This window comes from Mauremys mutica, chromosome 11 (genome assembly GCF_020497125.1).
Source record: "Mauremys mutica isolate MM-2020 ecotype Southern chromosome 11, ASM2049712v1, whole genome shotgun sequence".
Classification (NCBI taxonomy): Eukaryota; Metazoa; Chordata; order Testudines; family Geoemydidae; genus Mauremys; species Mauremys mutica.
In genome coordinates this window covers 17053376-17080373 of record NC_059082.1, presented here as the reverse complement: position 1 = coordinate 17080373, position 26998 = coordinate 17053376, and the positions used below count along the sequence as shown (strand labels likewise).

Here is a 26998-nt window from a genome sequence, read left to right as displayed (position 1 = left end):
CACAGGAAAGTATTGATCAACATAGTCTAAGGTAAAAGCCTCTTGGTCTACTAGTAGAGCTAAGGAAAAATTCAATTCACTTCAGGGATCAGCAACTACATTGCAGCTTGTACCAGGAAAAACCTGCAAGGGAAACAAACAGGAATAAAAACCACACATGCTTTGAACTTTGTTTGGCTTTCAATCATTTTTCTGGCCAGAGAACTGTGATTCAGAGAACGAGGAAACTAGATTAGACCCTAGAAATTAGAGGGGAATAGATGAGAAAATGCCTTTGCTATCTGGGGCCTGATTTTTAAGAATTATAGAGCCCCCCCCCCCCCCAGCACCATTTGAAGTCAAAGGGAGCTCAGCACCTCTGAATACTAGGCCCTTAGTACTGTACTGCAATTTCACAATTGAAATCTTTGGGTACAATTATGGTTGTGAATTCATAGTATCAACTAAATGTATTTATAACTTTTCCTTGGGGGAAATATTTGATTTATCTGACAGCGTGTTAATTTTGCAAAAGAAAAATGAGATGGGAGAGGGAAAGTTTTGTGCCTATTTGCAGTTTTATGTTTTGTACACGAGCATAGAGAATGTGTATAAGGAAATAAAATATCTAGTGTAAAAAAAAACCTGTATGGGAAAGGGAATATTCACCTCCAAGAATGCATCAGACTTTTGTGAACATAAACCTGGTGATAAGAGATCTCTGTTCTGTTCATGAAGTTCAGAGTTTGAATCTTCACGGGGTTTTTAAGAATCGTTGGCCCTCAGATGAATGAAGTCTTTCTAGGGTCTCATCTACATAGGGGCATTTGTACTGACTCCACCAACCAGTTTGACTGCTTTAGTGCAACTCCCCAGGGCAAATGTTCTAAGCTGCTAAATCCATTTTGTGCCAAGTTAGAGATGCCATGGGAGCGCCCCAATAGCAGACAGCTGACTAAGGTGGCTGTGGCTCCTTGTACACCAGTTGAATCCTCCATCCCTTCCATGAGGCGGCATGCTGGGGTATTTGGGGAGCAAGTAAGGGGCATGGTGGAATAGAGCGCTTATATACCTAGTCCTCGACTGGTGTAGCATAAGTTGGAGTTACTCTCCTGTAGCGCAAGTGCAGCAGTTCTCAAATAGTGGGTCAGGACCTGTTTTAATGGGGTCACCAGGGCTGCCATTAAACTTGCTTCAGCCCTGGGCGGTGGGGCTCAAGCTTCAGCTTCCACCCCGGCTGGTGGGTCTCAGGTTATAGGCCCTCCGGAGGGGGCTGAAACACTTAAGCTTTGGCTCCCCCTCAGGGGTAATGGCGGGTGGGTGGGCTCAGGCTTCTGTCCCCTCTCCTGAGGTCGTGTAGTAATTTTTGTAGTGAAAAGGGGGTTGTGGTACAATGAAGTTTGAGAACTTCTGCTCTAGTGTGTGTGCAGGGGCTGGATGCCCAGGGGCGGCCCAGGCCCCAGCACGCCAAGCGCGTGCTTGGGGCGGCATGCTGCGGGGGGCACTCTGCCGGTCGCCGGGAGGGCGGCAGGCAGTCAGTCTTCGGCAGTGTGCCTGTGGAGGGTCCGCTGGTCCCACGGCTCTGGTGGGCCTCCCACAGGCGTGCCTGCGGAGGGTCCACTGGTCCCGCGGCTTCGGTGGAGCTGCGGGACCAGCGGACCCTCCGCAGGCACGCCTGTGGGAGGTCCACCAGAGCCGTGGGACCGGCGATCGGCAGAGCGCCCCCTGCGGCATGCCACCATGCTTGGGGTGGCAAAATGTCTAGAGCCGCCCCTGTGGATGCCTCAGGATCAGGAAGAACCTGATTACACCAGCAGTGCAGTTTACCTGCGGTTTCAAGCTCTGCCTCTTCCTTCAAAGTAAATAGCAGCTTTGCTGACTAGATTAAGGTTTTGCACTGAAGGCTGTAATTGGAGCTTATCCCCATTGTTAGACAAAGTCTATTTTCTTTCAACTTCACCCTTAACACAGAGTTATTTTGCAGAACCAGAACCTATGAAATAAACTTAGATTGATTCAGGGGTTACTATGGTATCAGGTGAGTTAGTGGTGTATAATTTCTCCTTCATCAACACAAGTGAAATGGACTGATTGAAAGATACATGATAGCAAGTGAATGTTTTGTGTCTGCACAACTGTACTTATGACTTACATGTTGTACAGCTTATTGAGAGCACTTGGGAAGAAAATACAATAAGGGACATAGACCTGAAAGTGAGCTAGTGTTTAGTTAACATCTACATTTAATTTTAAAAGGGGAGAGAACCCCGCCACCATAATCTTAATTACATTTAGAAAATTTCAATTTAGTTACTTTAAAAAGAAAGAGCTTTCAAAGATTCTATAGTTTAAAACAAAGTAGATTGTAATGTTATAGTTAAATAAATCCTTATTTTATTAACTGTTGCCTGGAATCTTTTTGTGCTTTTTATCTCTTGAATCCCAGGAGATATTTAAAAAAAAAAGTGCTCTGATGATGTGAAATTAGATTCAGGTAACCTGCACCGTCAATCTAAGGAGTATGATTGTATTGAGCTATTCTGCTCAGGTGACTGAGGTAAATCATAGTTATGTTTGTAAATTTAAGTTGTAGGTGGCAGTTGAACTGAAAGACAAAACAGTTAGTATGGATGTATCTAGGTGAAACATTACAGCTCCTATCACAAACAACCCTTTACAGTGTGTTGCTTTCCTGTAACTTGGCTCATGACACCAGGTTCTTCTGTTTTTGTGCCTGGACAGCTTAAAAGGATTTAAACTCTCTGCTCTCAAGCCTGGGGCTGCTGAGCACTGGGTTGGTCCTGAGGCAGAGTTTAGAGAATCCTTCAGGTTGCTCTAAGTTGTGCTGGCTGCCAATGACCACTGGGGCTATTCTGGCTGCTGGGAAATCACCCAAACACAGGGAAACATTGGTCCTTCTAATTGCTCAGAGAGCTAGCAAGGGCATTGGTAGAAGCCCCTATAGTGGCTGAACAACAAACACAAACTTCCCTACAGCAGAGGAATCTTCCACCTGCTGGATCTGACTAAAGCTTATATTCTTTGGAGGGAAAGATTTATTTTTTACTTTTCCACTTCTCTGAATCTGGGCTGATTCTGGGCAAAAATGGCCACTGGCATAACTGAGAGCACCTGCAGGTGCTGCTTTAAATTATGCCACCTGAGCCGTGTGCTACAGCAGCCAAGGATTAGTCCTCAGCCTTTACCCCATCCTCTGACATGCCTCTACCCTGCCTCACTCCCTATACTGAGAAGTTGGGTGGTTGAGTAGTTATGTTGGGTTGGCAATACCTGACTCTCCCTGTATCAGAGAGAATCCCAGCTGTTTGTGCTGCTGCAGTAGTGCAAAACAAGTGGAGCTGGGACTATGGATTGAACCCTATGCTAGGAAGTGAGTGGTCTCCATACTGGGCCTTAAGTTAGTGGTGAAGAAAAATTTAATAAATAAATGTAACTTTGCTGAAAGAAAATCATTGGTCCGGTAGGTGAATCAGCGCAATAGATTATTATTATCATAAGAATTTTGGACTAGAGTGAATTGAATTGTTGGGTACCTTTTCAGATTCAGATGTACTTCTATTTAGTAAAGGATGGGGGAAAAAAGCTTTCTTGCTGTATTTTTGTGTTTTGACTTTTGCTTGTGTTTACATTGTGAGGACTCATTTGTATGTAGTATTCTTAATTCTCTAAAAAATGGAAAGTCAAAATGTTATGCTTACTAAAGGAAAAAATATCTTTACGTGGGTTCAGTGGTGAAACGGTAAGGGATTGTGGGAGGCTAATATTCCTATAATAAACTTGGCCCTCTAACCTGTACCATGGGAGAAGGCTGATGTATGCCTCCTGGAAGAGAACAAGCATCACTGCTAGGAAAAAAAATAGAATATTTAATTTATTTGGGATTTTTTTAACCTTTCTCTCTGAGTAAAAGACCATTTAGAACAAACAAGATTTATCTGTCAAGACAATCAGTCAGTTAAATGTTGAACTGAGCATTGCAGATCAGAAATTACCACCACCAAACAGATTTGTCAGTTACCTACAGAGAGCAGTTTTGTTCTTAATTTTATTTCTATATTGTTCACACTTCATTACTGATGGGAATAATTCTGAACAGATGATTTAGTGAACTTCATGATCTTGTGTTGCTTTAGCTTTGGTCAAACCATTCCATATGTGGGTTTGTTAAAAGATATTTAATGACAGTTGTTGTTGTTGTTTTTTTTTAAACTGCGATAAGTAGGAAAGATGATCCTTATGTCCCCATATGTAAGGGTCCTAGTTGGTTTTCTACCTATCACATGACTTAGGGACTTGGACTGAACTTTAGGGTAGATATCAGCTCACCAATTTAAGAGCATTGCTGTGGTACCAGAAGAGGTAAGTTTTTAATTCCTGTTCACTCCCAAGAAAAATTAGCCTACAAGACAAATAGTGCCCTTCCCCCAGAAGAATGCTTTGATCACCCGTTACCACAACTGAGCTACACAGAGACCAGATTCCACCATCATTACACTGAGTAGTATCTTGTGCCTTGAGTTATTTCCCTAATCTCACTGGGACTATTTGCAGAGTATGATAGTAATCAGTATGCATAAGGGTTACAGAATCTAGCTCTGAATGAAAGCTCTACTACTCTCAGGAAGCATCCTTTCATCCAAGGGCTCTGCGCCCTCCTTCATGCTCCCTTCCTGGAGGCTGTGCCTGGACAATATCATAGTGTAGTAGTAATGTTTTTCCCCCAAAATGGAAAGGGTGTATCTCCTATACTCTTCATCTTGGAACACTGGATCTTTGCGAATGTGGCCCTCTTAAGGTCCAAGAGAAAGTATTTTGCCACACCTCTGAGGTGGGTCATTCAAACATTGCTGTGTAAGGCTAATGGGAGCTTCTGCACAGCTGTGGTCACCATGATCTCTCTGCTACTTTTTTTTTTATTATTAGCCTTTTCCTGTGGGAAGCCAGAAGGGTAAGTAATCATTTGTGTTTGAACACATCCCTACACATCAAAAACAGAGTCTGCCCGGTCCATGTTTGAACAGTTTTATAGATGAGGGGAGGGGGCTTATGGGGATAGAAGGTGACCGACTCACAGAAAGATGTACATTAGGAGTAATTCCACAGAAGTCAATGGAGCTACGCAGATATAGAAACAGAATCAGTCCCATATAAACACCATTTTCCATACAACTTCTGTGAGAGACACTCTTCCCTCTTCAATTCAGAATTGGTCCGCATTGGCATTTCTACCATTTAGACCTGGTGTGCAGCTGCCTGGAATCTTTGGTACTGCTGTGATTTCCTTTTTCTGAGCTCTGCTCCTGTAGGCATGAGTTTAGGTGTATGTAGAAAAATGTAAGAGGGGAAGTGGGAAGGTTTGCTGGCTAACAAATGGTGATGACAGATAAGAAATGAGACAAAGAAGTTGGTAAGTGCCTTCTTCCAATGCCCTTGCAAAGGGTCTCAAACAAAAAACACCAGGGAAGGAAAAGGGAATTTCTTCTCTCTCATCTGTTGGGAACTTTGTCCTCATGGTCCTAGGAGAGTTCCTACTAAACTGAGGAAAGTAAAGAATAGTTGCTGTCTCAGATCTCTTTCTGTTACAGTACCAAATTAACCCCCTGCCACCTGAGTTGTTTTCTCGAAACCAGCTTCCTTTCGTATTTCACTCAGTTATTGTGGATGGTGGTAGAAGAGGGTGTGACCCTGTTACACTGGCTTTGTCTGCTCTGCATTGCATTTAAAGCATGTTCTTGTTTACAGTTCAGACTTGGTTGTTGGCAAAAGGGGCTCTAACGTGGTTTGGTCAGCCATTGCTCTTCCAGTTCTAACGCTATTTGTCTCTTTCTCCACTGCCTGAACTAACCGTATTAGCGCCCTGCTTGGCCGCAGCTAAATTTAAGCTATGCATAAGCATGCTAAAGACACAGTGGAAGAGCTAGCATAAGCTGGTTTTGTGAATAAGGCACTGAACTGTCACTTAGAAATCTGGTTTCAATTCTCAGCTCTGCCATAGATGACTTCTGTAGCCTCACACAAGTCTCTTAATCGCTCTGTGCCTCAGTTTCCCCATCTGTCAAATGGCTATGATAATGCTTCCTTTCTCTCACCCTTTGGCTGGCTTGTCTGTTTTAGTTTCTCTTTGGAGTGGGGAGTCTCTCCATATGTTTGCACATCACTTTGAACAACAGGGCTATGATCTTCGTTAAGCTACTGTAATAATGTAGGCCTGTCATCACATAAGTTAGTCGGACAGAAATCAGTATTCAGACAACGTTCCATTAGTTTTATCTCTTCAGCAGCTGATATTATTATGCCCTTTTCCTCTTTAATATTCACGATTCACTTTATTTTCCCAAGATACCTTAGTTCATTATTTAAAATATGTTTATTTCATTAGATATTTAGTCAGAGTCAAATTTCTGTTCATATTGAATGCCTTTGTTATGACTGCATCTCTGGTGGTAATCAGCAACATAGGTATATTTTATGCCTAAGCAAAAATAAATACATCAAAATTCCTTTGTTAGTCTCCCCTCCAATCACCTAGAATATTTATCCTTCGAAAGCCAGATTTGGTTACTCCTTACTCAAATTGAAAATCACATTATTCCATGACTGGTTCCACTGAAATAAAGGTGTTTCTCAACATGAGTTACAGTATCAGAATCTGGCCCACAATTCTTAGTAATGGTATGAAGTTTAGGTTTTTTTTTTTTCTTTCAAAGGTAAGACATGGTGACTGCAATACTAGGAAACAGTGATCAGAAAAATTAGATGAAATTCAATTTTAGGGAAACAACGTAGGTAAGGTGATTTTCCATACTAAAAAAAAAAAGTTTTTTGATTAGACACACAAGAACTGCTGTAGCCTTAAACCACAACGGAGAAAATGTCTTCACTTAACAGCTTTTTTATGATAAAAGGAAATAAAACAGTTCTAAGAAAGTTGAAGTTTTTTTTTCTATTTTAGTTTGAAATCTAACAGAGCAGTAGCCGTAGAAGTACAATTTGATGGAGTATATAAATCTTTTAAAAGGCTTCATAAAGGAATAATTACTTTAGTATATGTACCAAATGAGATTAAAGAACGACATTTGGTTCTAATACAAAGTTTCACATTCAAAAGGACCGTCAGCTTCCTGTTTAAAATCCACTTAAATTGAACAGAAAAGAGTTCAAACATAATGCCATTGTGTTTCAGACATTTATCTTAATTGAAAACAACTGAAAAACATTAACAACAGAGCAAGGAAACTCAGAGGTATAGGTAAAGTATTATTTTTTTCTCCTCCTATCTTTTCTAAAGCAATGCACTCTGTTGTTACACTGTCCCACATTCCACTACTCTGTCTCTTACAAAACAGGGTAAAATCCTGACCCTATTGAAATCAGTTGCAGAACTCCTGTTGATTTTAAAGGGGCAGGACTTCACCCATATACTCTGCTTGCTAGTGTAATAATTTTTAAACAAGAGGATCAGGCCAAATGGTTTGCATATGCTATTTTCCCTAAATTATTCTAATAAAACATTTGGAATACAGGACTATTAAATAGAAACAAACAGGTGCAATTTTCCAACTTTTTTGTCTTAATTCTGTTCACACCGTCTTTTCTGACCCACTCTTGTCTTGCCATGGTTTTCTTTAAATTTTAACTCTTTCTTGAGGTGAAATTTACCCCTGTGCAGAAGGCCTGTGTCTATCTTGAGATCAAAAACACACCATCATGCATTTTACCTTTTGATACTCTGGATACTGGCCTTTCCCAGGGGTTAATTTTACCTTCTGTGAATTAAAGTTATGATATGGTTTTAATATCAATTTTTAAGTCCTCATCAGTCAACAAACTTTCAGAATCCTCCAATTTTTCAGAAGCACCAATATATTGCAATAAAAAAGAAAGCAGAATCTGCTATTCCTGTTAGAATGTCATCATCAGTCTGGGTGAAGTTGAAAGGACTGCAAGTGAAGTAACGATATAATATTAATCATCAGGAGCTGTTGTTGTTGTCAATATTTGCATTCTAGCAGTAACCAACTGAGATTAGGACCTTTTGTGCTGGATGCTGTGGGGAAAAAAGACAAGGCCTGCTCTGGTAGGTTTGCAATCCTAAAGAATAATCTAAAAAAACCAAAACAATAAAAGTGCTTGAAATGATAGCTCCAAGGCAAAAATCTGTATTATTTATATTAACTTAATACTTATCATAAAATTTACTACAGTGGCTCAGACCATTGGTCTAGTACAGGGGTCTCAAACACACGGCCCGCGGTCCACATGCGGCCCACAAAGTTATTTTCTGTGGCCCGCGAGCTCCTCACAGCCCCCCTGCCCTCCCCCAGCATTTTCCTAGAGCGGCTCCGGCCCGATGCGCACCAGGGACAGGGCAGGCTCCCTGCCTGCCTGCCCTGCCCCCGCGCTGCTCCGGGAAGTGGAAAGAAGATGGGGAAAGAGAGACACAGGGGGGGGTGTTGATGTTGCTTCAGGCACCCCCCCCCCAGCAGCTCCCCTTGGCCGCGGTTCCCCATTCCTGGCCAATGGGAGATGCTGGGGGCAGTGCCTGAAGCAACAGCAACACATGCCCCTGTGCCCTTGCTCCCCCACATTCCAGCCACTTCCCAGAGCAGCATAGAGGCAGGGTGGGCAGGCAGGGAGCCTGTCCTGCCTCCGGTGTGTGCCGGGCCAGAGCCCGCCCCCGAGCCCCTCCTGCAGTCGAACCCCCTGCCCTGAGCCCCCTGCCGCACCCTGACCCCCTACTGCACCCTGACCCCCTGCTGCACCCCGAACCAACCGCCTTCCCTGAGCTGCCTGCCGCACCCTGCACCTGACCCCCTGCCTTGAACTCCCTGCTGCACCCCGCACCCCTCCTGCACCCCAGTCCCCTTCCCTGAGCCTCCTCCTGCACCCGACCCCCTGCCCTGAACCCAGTGCCACACCCTGCACCTCAACCCCCTGCTCTGACCCCCTTCCGCACCCCCTCATCCCTCCTGCACCCCACACCCCAACTCCCTTGCCCTGAGCCCCTGCCACACCCCACACCCTTCCTGCCCCCCCTGGGGGCAGGGAGGGGGCGGAGTTGGGGTGGGGATTTCGGGGAAGGGGTTAGAATGGGGGCAGGGAAGGGGTGGGAAGAGGCGGGGCAGGGGCAGGGCCTCATGGAAGGGGTGGAGTGGGCGCGGGGCCGAGGGCGGCGGTGGGGAGGTGTCAGTAATGCGGCCCTCGGGCCAATGTACTAGTCCTCATGTTGCCCTCGTGGTCATTTGAGTTTGAGACCCCATGTCTAGTATCTAGCACAGACCAATAGCTGGTGCTTCAAAGGAAGGTGAAAACTCATAATGCAACTAGAAACCCGTGCAGCTCTGTACATGGAATGTAAACAGGAATATTCCATTTCTGGCTTCACTGAGAAATCCACTCTTTCCCTAAAACATGAAATGTAGTTACCTTTATCTTGGTCTGCACAACTGCAAATAAGGTTGATCATAATTAGTAAGCCACAGTACTTGACTTGATGACCGCTGATAGCAGTGAATTTTGCAGAAGCAGTGTATCCTTTTCAGTTTTAAATGTGCCTTCCATTAATTCAGTTGAATTATTCATTTATTTTTATTTTTATTTTTTTTAAATCACAGGACAGCATAAAAATGAGATACGGGTCAGTGTTTTGTTTAACTCCTCCTAATCTTAACCTCTTCATTAAATTTCCCTTTAATGCTTCTTCCTTTGAGGTTAAGTAACACACCTTTCATAATATCTCCATATGTATTAAGAACAGGAGTACTTGTGGCACCTTAGAGACTAACAAATTTATTTGAGCATAAGATTTCGTGGGCTACAGCCCACTTTGTAAGTCCTGCCACAGCTTTTGCCACCATCTTAACCTTTTTTTATTGTCAGCGGCATCTTTAGGTGAGAGAACCAGGGTAAAAAGGCAACCTCTCATTTTTTGTGTGTCTCAGATCTCCTCAGCTTCATTGCTCTTGCCCATATCTGTCCTGCTCATGTAATACTCTTATCAGCAAGTCAATACACTAGCATGACTTTCTGATAATCAGGAGTTACAGTGTGGTATCATTTTAAGCAGAATGTCCATTTAAAAATGAATGTCATGATATAGGATACTAGTTTTCTAACGTATATCTTTTTTTTTTCAATTCAATGTTGTTTCAAAACACTACAAATACAGATTTCCAGGTAGTGACTCCAGCAAACTGCTAATATAGGGCTGCTGTATACCTTTCCTGTGCATAAGGGTGGGAAGAGGCATGGACTGGACAAAAAGCCTTGTTCAGTGCATTGTGCAACAGTCAAACATTTCTGCACCCACATGCCAGAGGATATACACTATACTGGGTATAGAACTGTGATGAAATCCTGATCCTATTGAAATCAGTGGGAGTTGTGCCATTGACTAAACTGGGGCCCGGATTTCGCCTCTGAGGTAGTGTACTAGGCAAGGGATAGAAGAAAGGCAGACTGGCTCCTGCTGCAGCACAACAACCAGCTGTCCTTTGCTCAGGTCTCATGGCAAAGCCACAATTTAGACTAAAATAATGAATCTTAAAGAAATGGAGTATAAATTACAGTCTGTGATAGGCACGCACTCTGGGTCTCAAAGGAGTGGCACAGCCATTTTGCTGCTTTAGTAGAACAGGCTGCAGTACCTCCAATAATTATCATGCTTTCCAATTGCAAACATGCTGTTTAAATTTGTAACCATTGCTCTAAAGACAGTGCACAAGAAGAGTGGAATTCTATTCACTCTGCAAATAATTTTCTGGTACTTAATGCCACCAGAATGTCAGAAGAGTTAATGGCAGATGTGGTTGTGAAAATGTTCTGTATTTTTAGACAACCTTTAATTAAGACACTTTGTATGTAGCAGCAACCAAATAATATGCTGCCACTTGAAAGCTGTCAGAAGGGGGAAAAAGTCTACAAAGCTTCTAAATGCAGCCCTCTTTATTTTTATCTGAAAGTGGATTAGGAAACCTTACAGTGACAATAATTGTCCTTTCACATGAAATGATGAATTTAATGCACAGTGTAAATAAATTGGGCATTTTTATAGATTTGTACTTAACTCCTTTCTGTTAATTTTGTTTAATGTCTTCATTTTAACAAGATTACATCCAAAAGTTGAAGTGATGCTGTGATCTCACCCTTTTCCTTTAAGACTGAATGCTTTATATAATTATTTTGATACAGCAGATTTCACCCCCCCCAAACCTTTTTAATGAGTGAATAAGCCTCTCACAGTTTATTTTAGGGATGAACTGAAAGGAAGTGAATTTATACTACTCAATTCAGTTTTGAACTTGAAGCTGTCATTGGTAATAGATTATTTATTCACCCCATAAAAGTTAAAAGATGCTAATATGATACAGAAGACCCTAATACAGCATAAATTGCTTATTTTGGTATAGTAGAGATGTGGTATTTATCATATTAAATTTTGATGAAAATATTAAGGTTTCAGTAGACCAACATATACAAAGTGATAGAACAGTGGAAACACTATTTTGACAGTTCTACGATATTGACACACCATTACTATGATAAACACACATTAGCTACCAATTAGACTATTAGTTGGCCCATGTATAATAAGCATAAACAGAACTATCTGGCTAGTATGATTGTGTGCCTTTATGCTGGAAAGGAAACCACTTACCTTCTGAGGCTGCCATTTAACTTGAATGTTAGGAATCATTTGGTCATTCAAGCATTGCTACATCACTCGTTACTCAGGCTGACAGTATGTAACAGAAGGAAAAATATTTGCCATATTATTGTGCAGGAACTGACCTTTCACTAAACATTAAGAATTCCAACATCACTGAGAGTCCTAAATGCACAGGTTAAGGGCCTGATTCTGGTTTAATTTATAACAATGTGTGTGTATATTCGGAATAACTCTGTTGACACCAGTGGAATTATACTTCTATAAAACCAGTGTAAGATAAATCAGAATTGGGCTCTAACAGCAATTTTCACCTCTCCCAGTGCACTGTTGGCTCTTGTATTCCAATGAAAGCTCAGGTGAGTTGAAATGCCAGCAGGTGTGTCTAATTTATGTTTTACATTGAATATTTTTTTTCAATTCCTTTTTGGTATGTCTCTAGTTTTACATGTGGTGGTTTTTTGTTTTTGATATGTGCCTTGACATACTCGTTTGCAGGAACATGATGCCAGCGGTAGCACAGGGGCTCAGACGTACCCCACATCTGGAAGGCTGATCAGAATGTTCTTACCAGTTTTGCATTAATGCACTTGCTTTCTATTGTGTAGATTTTTTCAAGCTCATACGTAGAGTTGATCATTTATGTAAGGCACCACCTTCCGTTGAAATTATTAGGAAGTTGTGGGCCAGGACATAAGTGAATATTTATCCTCAACTGTTTATTTTCTTGTCAGATTCTGGCTGTACTAGGCCTGATCAAAAGTTCATTAAAATGGATGGAAGGACTCCCATAGATTTCAAAGGAGTTTGGGTAAAGCCCCTAATGTGCTATTTGATGGAAAGACGTGTGTGTGTATATAATATAATTTTTAAAATAAGAACTAAGGGAAATATTCCTCATTCAAAATCTCTTTCTGCAATTCAGCAACTTCATACAGATCTCAAAAGTCTATTGCTTTTAATTATAGGTCGAAAATGGGCCAGGGCAAGCTCTCAGACCACGTGGGTACCCATAAGTATCCCCTGAAACACCCCTACCTGCTGGTGCGCTAGAAATTGGAGGAGGAAGGAAATGGAGGACCAAATTTTCAAGATGTTCATCGAAGTACTTCTAACACCCTTGGGAATGAGGTCACATTTTCTCAAACTCACTATCCGTAAATACTAAGGGCCAGATTCTGATTCCCTTGCTCATCCTGGGTAGCACCTTACTCTGCCGGTAGTCTTACTGAAATCACTTGGAAGCTGTGAGTCATAGAAATGTGGTCCCCAGAGACAATGCTTCAGGCAGTGATACATTAGGGCCAGAAATCAATGGGATGACTGGCAATGTGGGTGATACACAACATGCACAAGGGCACAAGAATCTGGCCTGGAAATAATGTTTTCTGGAGATCGTGGTTTTGTAGCTAACTGCATTCAAATGGCTACTGTTTTAGAGGCAAATCAGGTTGGCAAAGTGCTCAGGCTGCCCTTGGAAATGGGGATGTACCAATAATCAGAAGTACTTCAGTTCACTGAACTGGTATCACCAAACTCCATTCTGTAAAAAGAACAGAGAATGTAAATGGTAGGCAAGATTCTGAAATGACAAAAAAGGGAACAAAGAGACACTGTCATTTTATGCTTGATGAAGTTAATTATAGAGCTGTCAGTATCTTGGCTTGTGAGTGAATTGGGTTGGATTGATATTATATCCTTCTCTTCAGTTTATTACGCATTTTAATACAGTGAGCCAGACTCTGATCTCTGTTATTCTGGTATAACTGAGTTTAGACTCTGACCAGTTAATCTACCCAACACTGCAAAGGCAGTTTTCCTTCACATTGTAATCTGTACCGAGACGGTTGGAGATGGGCTGGGCGCAGTGGTTGACCAGGGCATCTTTCGCGTCTTGCCGTGCTCTTAGCGTACCACGTCACTTGCAGAAACCGCCTTCATGACCATTGGTCTTATTCCAAAAGGTCTCATCCGCTCAATCCGCCGGAGTCTGTCTTCACATGCTCGGGATAGACAAGGCCCCATCTCACCGAAGGTCTATGCCCGATGGCTACCCTCAACCTGGTTTAGCCAGCCTGTCGAAGCTGTTGCCCGGCCCATCTCCAACCGTCTCAACTTTTGTCCTCCCATTGGAGCAAGATGGAGTCTGGGAAGAGAGAGTGAGGCTGACTATGCGCACCTCTCCCTCACTTTAATCCAATTCATGCGCAAGTCTTGACATCCCTCCAATTCCCGTAAACTTTAAAGTCCTGTGGCGATGGGCGAGCAACGAAGCAGCAGGTGTGGATACACTGGGAGCTGTAGCCGTGGACCTGCACACAGGCGGCTCAGGTCTAATGGTCGTCTTCTTGCTGACCGAAGCAACAGCTGGATTCGGCGTCTACCTGAGTGACTGAGCAGCCCTCTTTAGGACTGCACTGCTCACCTCTGTAGTAAGAGGAAGGGGCTAGAAAAGGTGCCCTAAACATTGTTTGCTTCATAGAACCCTGGCCAGCTTACCGCGGCTGGAGGGAATCCCATCTTATGCGGTCAAATAACAAAATTTCAAGCAAAAAGACGCAAGGTGACACCACTCATTATTGGTACATGGAATGTACGCACGCTTCAAGACAACCCCTCAGCAGATCGACCAGAAAGAAGAACAGCTCTGGTCGCCAGAGAGCTCGCAAGATTTAACATCGATATTGCGGCCCTGTGTGAAACTCGTCTAGCCAACAAAGGTCAGCTCACAGAAACAGGAGGTGGTTACACATTCTTCTGGTGTGGACGTAGCAGTGACGAACGTCGTGAATCTGGAGTTGGCTTTGCGGTTAAGAATCATCTTGTCCGCAAACTTGCCAGTCTTCCCAAGGGCGTGAACGATCGACTCATGACACTGCATCTTCCACTACCGAGAGGAAAGCGAGTTATACTAATCAGCACTTACGCACCCACAATGACAAATCCGGATGAAGTAAAGGACAAGTTTTATGAAGATCTCGATGCCCTACTTTCATCCGTGAAGCGCACCGACAGTCTGATTCTACTTGGTGATTTTAACGCGAGAGTAGGATCCGATCACTCTGCCTGGGATGGCGTCATTGGAAAAAATGGAATCGGCAAATGCAACAGCAATGGCCTACTACTATTGAAGACATGTGCGGCTCATGATCTGATCATCACCAATACCATCTTCCGCCTGCCCACTCGCAAAAAGACGTCCTGGATGCACCCACGTTCCAAGCACTGGCATCTCATTGATTATGTCATCGTGCGGAGGAAAGACAGACAGGATGTAAGGGTGACTAAGGCCATGCCGAGTGCTGACTGTTGGACTGATCATAGACTTATCATCTCTAAATTAAGCCTTCACATCAAGCCAAAGAGACGTCCGCAGGGAAATAAAGCTGTGATGAAAAAGATCAACGTCAGTAAACTGAGGAACCCCAACACAGCAGCTTCACTAGTAGAAGATCTCGACAACCAACTCTCAGAGCTGCAATTAGAGGAAAACGTTGAGAGGAACTGGGAACGCTTCCGAAATATTGTGCACTTTTCTGCACTAAAGGTTCTTGGACCCTCACACAGGAAACAGCAGGACTGGTTTGATGAAAACGATGACGAGATCAAGGCTTTACTTGCTGAAAAGCACCGCCTTCACCGTGCTCATCAGAACGACCTGTCGTCAACAGCTAAGAAAAATGCCTTCAACAACATTCGCAGGACCGTACAGAGCAAGCTTCGTAAGATGCAGGACTCCTGGTTGAGTGCCAAAGCAGATGAAATCCAGAAGTTTGCTGATAGAAACGATGCCAAACGGTTCTACGAAGCCCTTAGATCCTTGTACGGCCCTCGGCCCTCAGGGAGTTCCCCTCTACTGGACTTAGATGGTGTAACTCTCATTACTGAGAAGACTCTGATTTTACAGCGTTGGGCTGAGCATTTCCAATCCGTACTGAACCGCCCATCTTCCATCAATAATGAGGCGATTGATAGAATGCCCCAGGCGGATATTAATTACAGCCTGGACGTTCCACCATCAGAGACTGAAACCCTACAGGCCATCAGCCAGCTGTCCAGTGGCAAGGCCTCAGGATCTGATGCGATTCCAGCGGAAATCTATAAGGATGGTGGTGCAATGCTTGTTGACAAACTCACTCAGCTGTTCCAGTCCTTCTGGAATCAAGGGTCCATTCCTCAGGAATTGAAAGACGCGTCCATCGTACACCTCTACAAGAGGAAAGGAAATCGAAAAGTCTGTGATAATCATAGAGGAATATCACTGCTTTCTAGCGCAGGTAAGATCCTTGCACGAGTGTTGCTGAATCGCCTGATTGACCACCTGGAACAGGGTTTACTACCTGAGACACAGTGCGGCTTCCGCAAAGAGCGTGGCACTGTGGACATGATCTTCGCAGTTCGTCAGCTCCAAGAGAAGTGTCAAGAGCAGAATCGTGAACTGTATACCATCTTCGTGGATCTTACCAAGGCTTTTGACACTGTCAGTCGTGAAGGTCTGTGGCGCATCATGTCGAAGTTTGGGTGCCCTGACAGATTCATCCTGATGGTACGTCAGTTCCACGACGGCATGACGGCTCATGTTCTGGACGACGGAGAAGCTTCAGAGGCCTTTCCCGTCACAAACGGCGTCAAGCAAGGGTGTGTGTTGGCACCGACCCTGTTCAGCATAATGTTTTCAGCTATGCTGTCAGATGCCTTTCAGAACAGTTCCTTGGGAATCAGCCTGAGATACAGGACTGATGGGAAACTGTTCAACCTGCGAAGACTCCAGGCTGTCACCAAAGTAAAGGAGACTGTGCTAAGAGATCTTCTTTTTGCTGACGACTGTGCCCTGAATGCTGGATCAGAGCAGGAAATGCAAGCTAGCATGGATAAATTTGCAGCAGCATGCGATAACTTCGGCCTCCTCATCAACATAAAGAAAACCGAAGTGATGCACCAGCCAGCTCCGAAAGCCCAACACCAAGAGCCCACCATCATAGTGAAGGGACAAAAGCTGCAAGCAGTGGACCAATTTACATACCTTGGCAGCACCCTTTCTCGCACAGTGACAATTGACATCGAGGTCAACTGCAGAATCGCTAAGGCAAGTTCTGCATTTGGCAGACTGTTGACCAACGTGTGGGACCGCCATGGAATAAGCCTTGCTACAAAGCTTAAAGTCTACCGAGCAGTAGTGCTAACTACCCTGATGTATGCCAGTGAGACTTGGACTGTATACAGGAGGCACGCTAGGCAACTGAACCGCTTCCACATGACTTGCCTCCGCAGACTTCTGAGGATCCGGTGGCAGGATAAGGTGCCAGATACAGAAGTCCTCTCCAGAGCAGGCCTGCCATCAATTTATACTCTGCTTATGAAAGCCCAGACACGCTGGGCAGGCCATGTTGTAAGGATGCCAGACCACCGCATCCCTAAACAGCTCTTTTATGGTGAGCTGTCTCAAGGAAAGCGATCGCACGGGGGACAAAAGAAGCGATATAAAGACACGCTGAAAGCCTCTCTTAAGTCCCTGGATATTGACATCACCTCCTGGGAAACTCTGGCACAAGACCGATCGACATGGCGTACGCTGATCCATCAAGGCTGCCAGACATCTGAAGCCAGAAGGATAACTATCGCACAAGAGAAGCGAGCACTCCGTAAAGCCAGAGCTGTAAATGTAGTAACAGTGGTGCCCACACATGTCTGCCCGACATGTGGCAGAACATTTCGTGCCCGTATTGGCCTTATCAGCCACCTGCGGACGCACTGTGGACAGCTCACAACCTGCTAGATGTCAAGGTCTTCTTCGAAAACGATGGACGAACATCAATCTGTACCATGCCAGTTCCACAGAAAGGCAGGGCAGTTGGTTGCACAGTGAATCATGGCTCTTGTAGGGTCGTATTTGCTTCAACAGGCCCTGACTCAGCATTACCAAGTCAGAGATGCTGAAACTCCACTCTGCTAGCCAAAAGATATTGGGAGATGGAGGGAGGTGGTTGTGACGGCTCGGACCCTCCTTTTGGGGGTGCCAGCAGAAGTGCTGGGGTTCCACTGAGCCCATCTGTTCCACCAGCCTGGGTTTCCCTTACTCTGTGCTGCTGTGACAGGCTGTCAAGCCCCTTTCCAGCACACACACAGGCAGGGACACACCCAGCTGTAGAATCACACAGAGTCTGTGATCAGCTCTCTGTGGGAGGACTCAGCTAGGGGATTGCCCAACACTCCTGTGCACCCCCCCTCTGGAGTGTAAACCCCAAAGTATATTGTCTTGCGCAGTATAGCTCTCTATGAATTGCAGAAACTGGGCTTTGAAATAAACAAAAAATAAGTTTCTTAATACAAAAGGTAATTTTTAAGTGATTATACAGGATAGCAAGCAGAACAAAGCAGATTACTGAGAAAATAAAGCAAAACACACAACATAGGCTTAATTCCCTAAAGAAGCAGGTTACAAATAGTAATTTCTCACCCTAAATGTTCTTTAGGCAGGTTGCAGACTTTCTGCAGCTTAAAGTTCCAGTTATTTCTCTTCACAGACTAGACGCCTGTCTCAGCCTGGACTCAGCTCTTGCCTTTCCCCTGCTTAGTTCCTGTTTCTTGGGTGGGGAGGCAAAGGAGAAGAGCCCAGATTAACTCACTTCCCAGCCTCAAATAGGATTTACATAAGCTGGGAATCCTTTGATTCGAGTGGAAAAATACCCGCAGTGTCCAAGGTGGATCACATGACCTTGCAGTGTCAAAGCAACCATGAAACAAGATTTATTTGTAAGGCCCACAGGAAGGGACTCCAGGAAGATGGGAACTCAGCATTTTCAAAGACCATAGTCTTTCCTAATGGCCCATCCAGGCTGATTGCGTACTGTCTGGTGGGCGTTTCCCAGGTGTAACCACAGTTGTAATTGTTTCATAATCAATATTCCCAACTTCAGATACAGAAGTGATACATGTATACAAAGAGGATAATCATATTCAGTAAAACATAATCTTTCCAATGATCACTCACATGACCATCTTGAATAAAACATATTTTAGTTATGCCATATTTATATCCTAACAATATTTCTGTGAATCATACGGGGTGTAGCATCACGATGGCATAAAATGGGAGATGCAGAGTTAAAAATGTGGAATGGTGCTTACGTGTTAGATTTCATCTAAAAATGCTTTTAAATGTTGATAGCAATCATGAAAAGAAGTACATTATTTTCTGTACTGTATGTCTGGTGGATACAATATCACTAAATTCCCACTCTTGGGTTCAGCTACCTTTCTATTAGCCTGAGTATCAGGATGCATTTTCTGACAGATCCATTAGTTTTCTTCCAAGGGAATCATTGAAAGCCCCATGGATTGGCACCAGTGGTGCAAGTAGGGTGGTCTGGTCCGGTACGCTGTACCAATAAGCTATTGATAGCCAGTACGGCGTACCAGAAAAACACAGGAGGAGCAGAATGTGGGGCCACCCGGCGGCCCCATGCCAGCAGCTCCTCTGGCCTGGCTGTACTGTCCCCAGCCCTTCCACGCAGCTGTGTGCCTGAGTCTCCTGTCCGGGGTCTGTACAGCAGCCCCGCCGGAGGACAGAGCTGGGGACAGTACAGCCATGCTGGAGGAGCTGCCAGCGTGGGGCTGCCAGGGCGGTCCCCCATTCTGCTCTTTTCACCACTGCGGTTCCCAAGAGAGCCCTGCGTTTCAGGGATCTCCTGGAAACTGCAACAGTGAAAGGAGCAGAACCCCCGACCAGCAGCTCCTCCAGCGTGACTATACCACCCCCAGCCCTGTCCTCTGGCGGGGCTGCCGTAAAGACCCCACCCCCCGGACGGGACTCGGGAGATGCAGCTGCGTAGAAGGGCTGGGGGCGGTACAGCCGTGCAGGAGGAGCTGCTGGCATGAGGCTCGGTTGCCAGCATGTCTGAAAGAAATATTCTCTGCTGTCAGAGGGAGCTGGTGTGAAGCTTTTCTGCTGGCAATTCCCAAAGCAGGTGTGACTGAAGTGGCTATTGTTCCAGAGAGCAAGCCCTCCTCTTCTCTTAGCAGCCCACACAGCAGCTGTGTGGTGTCCACCCCCTGGGAGCGCTTCCCACCCAGGTAACATGGGATGGATCATGGGGATTGGAGGGGGAGAGCACAGGCCCTGGGCTGGGGGTGGGGTCACATGGGAGGTCACATGCCCCCCCCCCCTTTAGCTGGTGCAGCGTATCAGTAAGAAATGAATTCTACTTGCACCACTGGTTGGCACATTTAAAACTGGAAAAATGCTAGTAAATGTATAATAGAAAATAAGTCTGCAGTGAATGGGGGAAAACCCAAAAGGGTGTCTTTTTTGTTTTGTTTTGTTTTGTTTTTTTGTTTCTTTCGCCTCAAGAATCTATGACTCAGTATACAAATAATTTGCATGACTTTGAAGCCTTTATATGGAATACAGGATATCTCTGAGGCTTTTCCAGTAGCAATGCCATACTAAATATTCTTTATTCTTATGTTTAGGGCTCTGAACCAGAAAGAATTACCACACAGCTGTTCTGCCAGGAGACATTGTAGCAACAGGGAATCATAGGCCCTCACAGGGCAGCATTAACTCTTGCAATTGGACTGGAACGGGTGATATCAGGACTTAAGGGAGAGATGATAGCAGGTGGCAGCATATGAGAAGGTAAGTTAAAAGCACTATGCACTTGCTTCACTAAATCAGTAGCACACATTTTCTTAAGTACCCAGTATCAGAGAATTGCAATGAGTAATTTCAGTTTAGAGGCATCAGTCCTATACTGTATGTAGTTTGTCATTTGAAATATGTCCATAGATTTTGATTGTGTAATCAGTAAATTCCTGTACAATACCAGTAACATGCTCAGAGATACAAGTCTCTGTACATCATGAATGAGAACCCTGAATTCAGAATTTCAACTTGATAGACACTTTATTCTAGTGTATGCTATACATTGTAATTAAATGGTCTAGAATTGATTGATAATGTTCTGAACTGCTTTCCATTGTGTCTTTGCAGCTGCCAGATGGTGTGGAGCAAAGTACTATTTATACCACATTATAGGCTTCTCTGTTTAATATACTATGGTGGTTAAAAATCATTACTGAATTTTGAACCCTTTATTTTATGAAATTTGACCCTTTTGATCTCTGCATCTCCCATTGAAATCTATGTGAGACTTTCCAGAGAAGTCATAGGAAGCTAGGTTGGATCTAAGTTGCATTCAAAAATGTTTCACTGCATGACTTGCAGACATGGCCAGAGGGTCTCTGAAATTTCTTTTGGCTTATTAATTTATAAGATGCACTTCCTTGTAAATCCATTTATATGAAATATTACTGCTTTTGAAAAATAAAACTGATTTTGTTTTCAACTGGGGACACAAGTGTTATGTTGAAAATGTGTTGCCATTCTTGTGCAAATATATGTTAATACTGATAATCAAGTAGCATGAAAAGTAAGATAGAATATGGCCTCACTGACAGAAAATAAATGGAAAATGAAAAAAAGATGAAAATGTCATCACTTTAATTGAATATAGATTAAAAATGTGTAAAATGCATATGTACACCATGCAGATACTTTTATGTACACAGGCAGTATATGCTTCCTTTCTGGTCATCTTGCATTTGTATAAAAAAAAAATAGAGCAAATAGGATTTCTGTGACTGTTCAGTTCTTTGATGGGGCACCTATTTTTCCATTAGGCAGGCAAGATTTATAACCAAGGGTCAATTTGGTGCAATATTGACTGACAGCAATCCTGAACCACATCTCAGTGGAGATGACCTTAGGAAAGAATAAACCAGTGTTTCCCAAACTTGGGATGCCGCTTGTATAGGGAAAGCCCCTGGAGGGCCGGGCTGATTTGTTTACCTGCCGCGTCTGCAGGTCTGGCCAATTGTGGCTCCCATTGGCTGTGGTTCGCTGCTCCAGGCCAATGGGGGCTGCTGGTAGCAGCGCGGGCCAAGGGACATACTGGCCACCACTTCCAGCAGCCCCCATTGGCCTGGAGCAGCGAATTGCGGCCATGGGTTCGGCTGGTAAACAAACCGGCCCGGCCCAGCCCACCAGGGGCTTTCCCCGCACAAGCAGCAGAACAAGTTTGGGAACCACTGCTATGCTATCACACCACAATTTAAACTTAAAAATACACATTGAATTTCCAAATGGAAAACTATATACAGCCAACATCATAGAGTGACATAACTGTATGTAAAGGGCACAGAGACATTATAGGTTAAATCCTGAATATATTTAAGTCAATGGCAAAACTCCCACTGATTTCAACATGGCCAAGATTTAACCCTGTATGCCTGTATCCCCCTGAACTGAATCCTCATCTTAGCTTCCCCTCTACTTCCACATTCAACTCAGGTTCTGCTCTCTTTCAAAATTTTCTGTTAATCTGCCCAACCGGTATGTCTCCAGCTCACCTCTCAGGGTCATTTCTAATAAATATTCATTCCAAGCTCCTATCTGCAAGGCCTGGGTTCAGTGTGTAACTTTCTCCCCCCACCCTACCTCCAACAGCTTTGCCATGCCATATAGAGGAAGGTTTTTAGTTCCATAAGTTGGGGGATACAAGGGAATGTAACCAGAACTGGTTTGGGTATTTATCCTCAATAAGGTTCAAATTATCCCCCCAAATACTCTTAGCCAACTCAAAGCAGCTTGTATCCATAATAAGGGGTATTGGAGTATACATGGCAAATACAGTGCCATCATTTCATCTTGTTCCTGGTGGGTTCGCATCCATGGAGCTAGGGGTTTCCTCTTGTGGTTCATTTGGGGGCATTTTCTGAACTGGCCCTGTTCTCTTTTCTTTCCCCCTCTGCACAGGCTTCTTTTCTGAACCTTTTCTGTTTTGTCCACTGCAGATATTCTGCCCTTTATGGGGTTTGTATTTCGGGAAGAGACTTCTGCATAGTGTACATGAAGCTTCCTTCCACCGCTGCTTTCAGAAAATCATCTGAGCACCCATCTACTCCATGAAGCAATCTGGCCATAATATGCCATTCTGTGTTTGGTATTGTACTTAATGCACCTTTGGATTGTAAAGTCTTTGGAGTAGGCACCTGTTGTTTGTTTGGCACCATTTACCTAGCTATTGTGCAGTGGTATTTAGGTTAGTGTTGCTGTATCAATAACACTTGTACACAGAGTCACAAAATAAGACATGCCATCCTTGACACAGGCACTCACGCTATTCCTTTCGCGTTCATTATTTGTGGTCACAGTCATATAGCTTGATACTGATACCAACCTGAAGAGAACAGTTGTGGATCAGCCCATGCTTCGCTTACTAGTTTGATGATGCTGAGATTGGAAGAGAACAACCAATCAATGAATGGCTCTTTCCTTGCCTTGTGTTGGTTGGCAAGTGTTTGGCTGTCATCTTTCATTTCCCTCTTCATAAGTGGGGTTGAGGGAAAAAGAAGCTGAAGAAAATCCCATTAACAGTTAATTTATACTTATTTGACTAAATCACACCTGATACCCAGTACTCTGACCATTGAGATTACTTATTTATGCAAACATATCCAGTTTTACTGTTACCTCCTCCCGTATTCCACTTCATCCCCATTTGTCTGCTCAATCCGCCTGCTATATGTATTATGGTAGTGCCTAGGAGCCCCAGTTGTGAACTAGACTCCATTATGCTAGGCGTTGTACAAACATAAAAAAGATGGTGCCTGCCCCTTAAGGATTTACAATATAAATAATACCTGTTGCATTTTGTCATCATCTAGACTGTGAGTTTTCTAGAGCTGCAACTGTCTTTATTTCACTCATTTGTGTAGTGCCTAGCACAATAGGGCCCAGTCACTGATTGAGGCATCTAGACACCGTTGCAATAGAAAGACAAATTTATTTGATTGCTCTTTTTAAAATAAGATACTTGAAATACAGATCCCTAATCAAAATTGATTTTCAATTTTCTGAAAGATCACTTAGAGCTGAAACACTGATTTTGTGTGTGTGTGTGTGTGTGTGTGTGTGTCCACAGTCACGGGTGAAATACAAAAACAGTTCTATGTAACTGCGGTCTGGTGGCTTCCTATAAAAATGTCTGGCTGAGATTTTAAAAAAGCTGAGGGTGGGGATAGGTGCACAATTCTTATTGAGTTTCAGGTTCAGAGTTGGGCACCTAATTTCCTTAGGCTCCTCTGAAAATCCCAGACCTATACAATGTGTAGAGTCTCCTTTTACTGTACACAAACTGTGTATATGGAATGTACAGTGCATGCTTTATAGACACTGAAATCCACAAAATTTCAGCTGGCGCTCTAAAAGAGGATGCTGTTGTGTCTGAGACCATTTCCTGGAGGTGTTTGGTTTTGTTTTTCTTATCCCACTGGACAGGGCCACTTAATACAGATAACTTATTATAAATTGTTTGTTTGTCGATAGCTTGATGTGGGGAGGTCACTGCAGGGCAGGTGGTTGCTAAATACAAAATAGGATCTTAAACAATTTTTGCTGGAATATATTTCCAGAAACAGTTGTCCACAAAATTAGTCCTGCCATGAGTGCAGGGGACTGGACTAGATGACCTCTTGAGGTCCCTTCCAGTTCTATGAGTCTATGAAAATAAAACCAATCAAAAACCCTGAAAATAAACAGAAATGGCATTTAAAAAAAAAGAGATGGAATTGGAAGGGATCTGAAATTAGCATTCCACATTATTTGAATGCCAGAACATGCTCCTGTACTATTAATAGAAGTCACTACCCCTGCAGGTTTCAAATGAGCAGATTTTCCCAACTGCATTTTACAGCTTGAAGAATCAAAATCATACCAGAGCAATTTTTTTTTAAACAATTGCATCTGTTAAACCTTCTTCAATTTGTCTTCCAGAACAAAAATATCTTGTATGGCCACTGGTATTTCTCTCCACAACCTGGATTTTCCCTTAATTTCCTCACCATATACCAGATACACAAGCTCTGAAATCCTTTTGAAAACTGTAGAGTTAGATATTTTTCCTTTATAAGCATTTTACTGTGCAGTGTTTCCCCCCCCCCCCCCGCTCTTTTAGGACTCATGTTTAAGAGCAAACTCTTATTTATTTTAATGATATTTCCTTATAAATACACTTTTTCCTGCATAACATATCATTAAGCCATAGAACACTTCAGCCTGGGCTTTCCCCACGCATTATAGGACCTTTACAGCTGGCTCTGTGAAGTGAGCTATTATTCCTCATAGCAGGGTTTAGAAATAATTTCCCAGCTCCATGAAAACAGTTAAATATACCTTATAGATTAAATAATTTTCTATCTGTTACAGTGATTGATAATAAAGACAAAGTCTGATATTTGCATGTCAGAGAGAAAATATATGAGCGGTTGCTTCTATCTTTGGGGAGGCTGCAAATACACCTACTTAGAGTAAGGAGGTGTTGGAGAAAGACAGCGAGAGTGTGAGGGGCTACTCACCCTGAAAAATTCTGGCTATTGGAGGAGGATTTGAGACAGAAAGACAAAGCATGATTCTTCTGTGTACTTGTATGAGGTTTTAATTTTTCCTAGAGCACAGTGTTCAGCTGAGGCCTACTGAGAACTTGCTTGTGGGAACACAGACCATTTGAATATGCCAAATGTTTGTTTCATATCTTTGAAGTGGGGGAGAGAGAGGGCTACGCTTTCCAAACATATCAGAATTGTCTGTCTCTTCCCCCCGCCCCCCGTTTTTCTGATCATCTTCCTTCCATTCTATTTCCTCCAATTTACTTTCTCTTGTCCTCTAATTCTTCTTCTTCCTCCATGTTTTTTCTCTTTCGTTGCTGTTTTTTTCCCCCTCCCCCATTAGACTTTTTTCTTTTCTCTAGGTTGTATCTACAGCAGTGTTGATAAATAAATATATTAACTAAATCTGAGCTTTCTAGAAGGCAAGTGAGAATTTTCTGAGGACATAGGGGTCAGGGTTTTTTTAGTATGAATCTAGTCCTTTTGGGTAGATTTTCAGCCTACTCAGCCCTGCAAGGTGCCGAGTACTGCTATGAAGTGCTGAGCACCCCCTGTCTCTCTGGCAGTTGGGGGTGCTCAGCATTTTCTAGACCTGAACCCTGAAATATCTGAAGAGTTAAACCCAATACATGCTTAGTCTCTGAACTTGCTCGGCAGGGTACAGGCTAAAGAGAAATGACTTTTGTCTATGAAATAATTTGAGCTGGCCAATTTAATCCCTTGAGAGCTGCAGGTCATAGGGGTTATATACATTGGAAAACTTAGTACCTATATTTCAGCAACTGCCATCAATAGTGTATACAGGACTCGGGCATTTTTTTCACCATGTCATGAAAACTTGCTCTGAGTGGGTAGTAAAAATGACCTGTCTATGCCAGCAGTTCAGCTGCATGCATGCCAGCAGACTAGGTAATGTTTTAGCTGAGATTCACCCCAGTAGGGGCAATCCTGCTAATGGTAGCTATGTTAGAAGCTACAGTATGGGCCTGGTTCAGAAGTTTTTACCACTGTGTGGACTTGACTGTTATCTGTGGCAGTTTTTTGTAAACGGATGTAAATCTTAATCTTGAAGAAGTAGACTTCGGGAGGCCTTCATTGGTCTGTCCAGATGACTCAAGTATGCACAGTAAAGGGGGGAAATGGGGTGGAAAGTACAAGAAATTGAAAATTAAGGACCACTTTCCTCTTTCATTTACTCTGTTATTCCATAAAGGAGAAAAATATCCTACCATGGCCATCTCTGGCTTTGCACACACTAAGAACATAAGAATGGCCATACTGGGTCAGACCAAAGGTCCATCCAGCCCAGTATCCTGTCTGCCGATAGTGGCCAATGTCAGGTGCCCCAGAGGGAGTGAACCTAACAGGCAATGATCAAGTGATCTCTCTCCTGCCATCCATCACCACCCTCTGACAAACAGAGGCTAGGGACACCATTCCTAGGCTTTGTTTCTTAAATTTTGTACAGATGCTGCCACCAGTAAGAGCAAGGGTAAGAGTGCTAGTGTAGGTTGTCTGGCTTACCTAACATGGCTGTAAAAACATTGGCAGTTGGTCTGCTTAATGCAGCTACCAGTAGAGATGCAACAGTAGTAGTAGTGCTGGGAAATGTTAAGAAATTTAAAAATCTTCTATAGAGACAGCCTCTGTCATGCAATGCCATTGTATATCCATTAGCTTCCTTAGGGATGGAATGAGCATTGAGGCAATTACTGGTGTTTGGACCTGATCGAAGGCCCATTGAATTCAATGGGAAGACTCCCATTGATTACAGTTGTCTCCGGTTCAGCTCCTTTTAGAAGATTTTCTTTTTTCTTTAACAATTTGTACAGGGAGTATCTTCTCAATTTGCTTTATCTCCTTAAATGAATCCTCCTTTTTAATTGT

General features: G+C 43.4%; 1 long non-coding RNA gene across 1 annotated transcript; it reads left to right on the top strand.

Moving 5' to 3' along the window:
• Positions 1-3172: 3172 nt before the first annotated feature.
• Positions 3173-23481, top strand: LOC123344715. Its single transcript, XR_006572630.1, has 3 exons — positions 3173-3370; positions 20138-20303; positions 22520-23481. It is a non-coding gene; the product is annotated as an uncharacterized LOC123344715 (long non-coding RNA).
• Positions 23482-26998: the final 3517 nt, after the last annotated feature.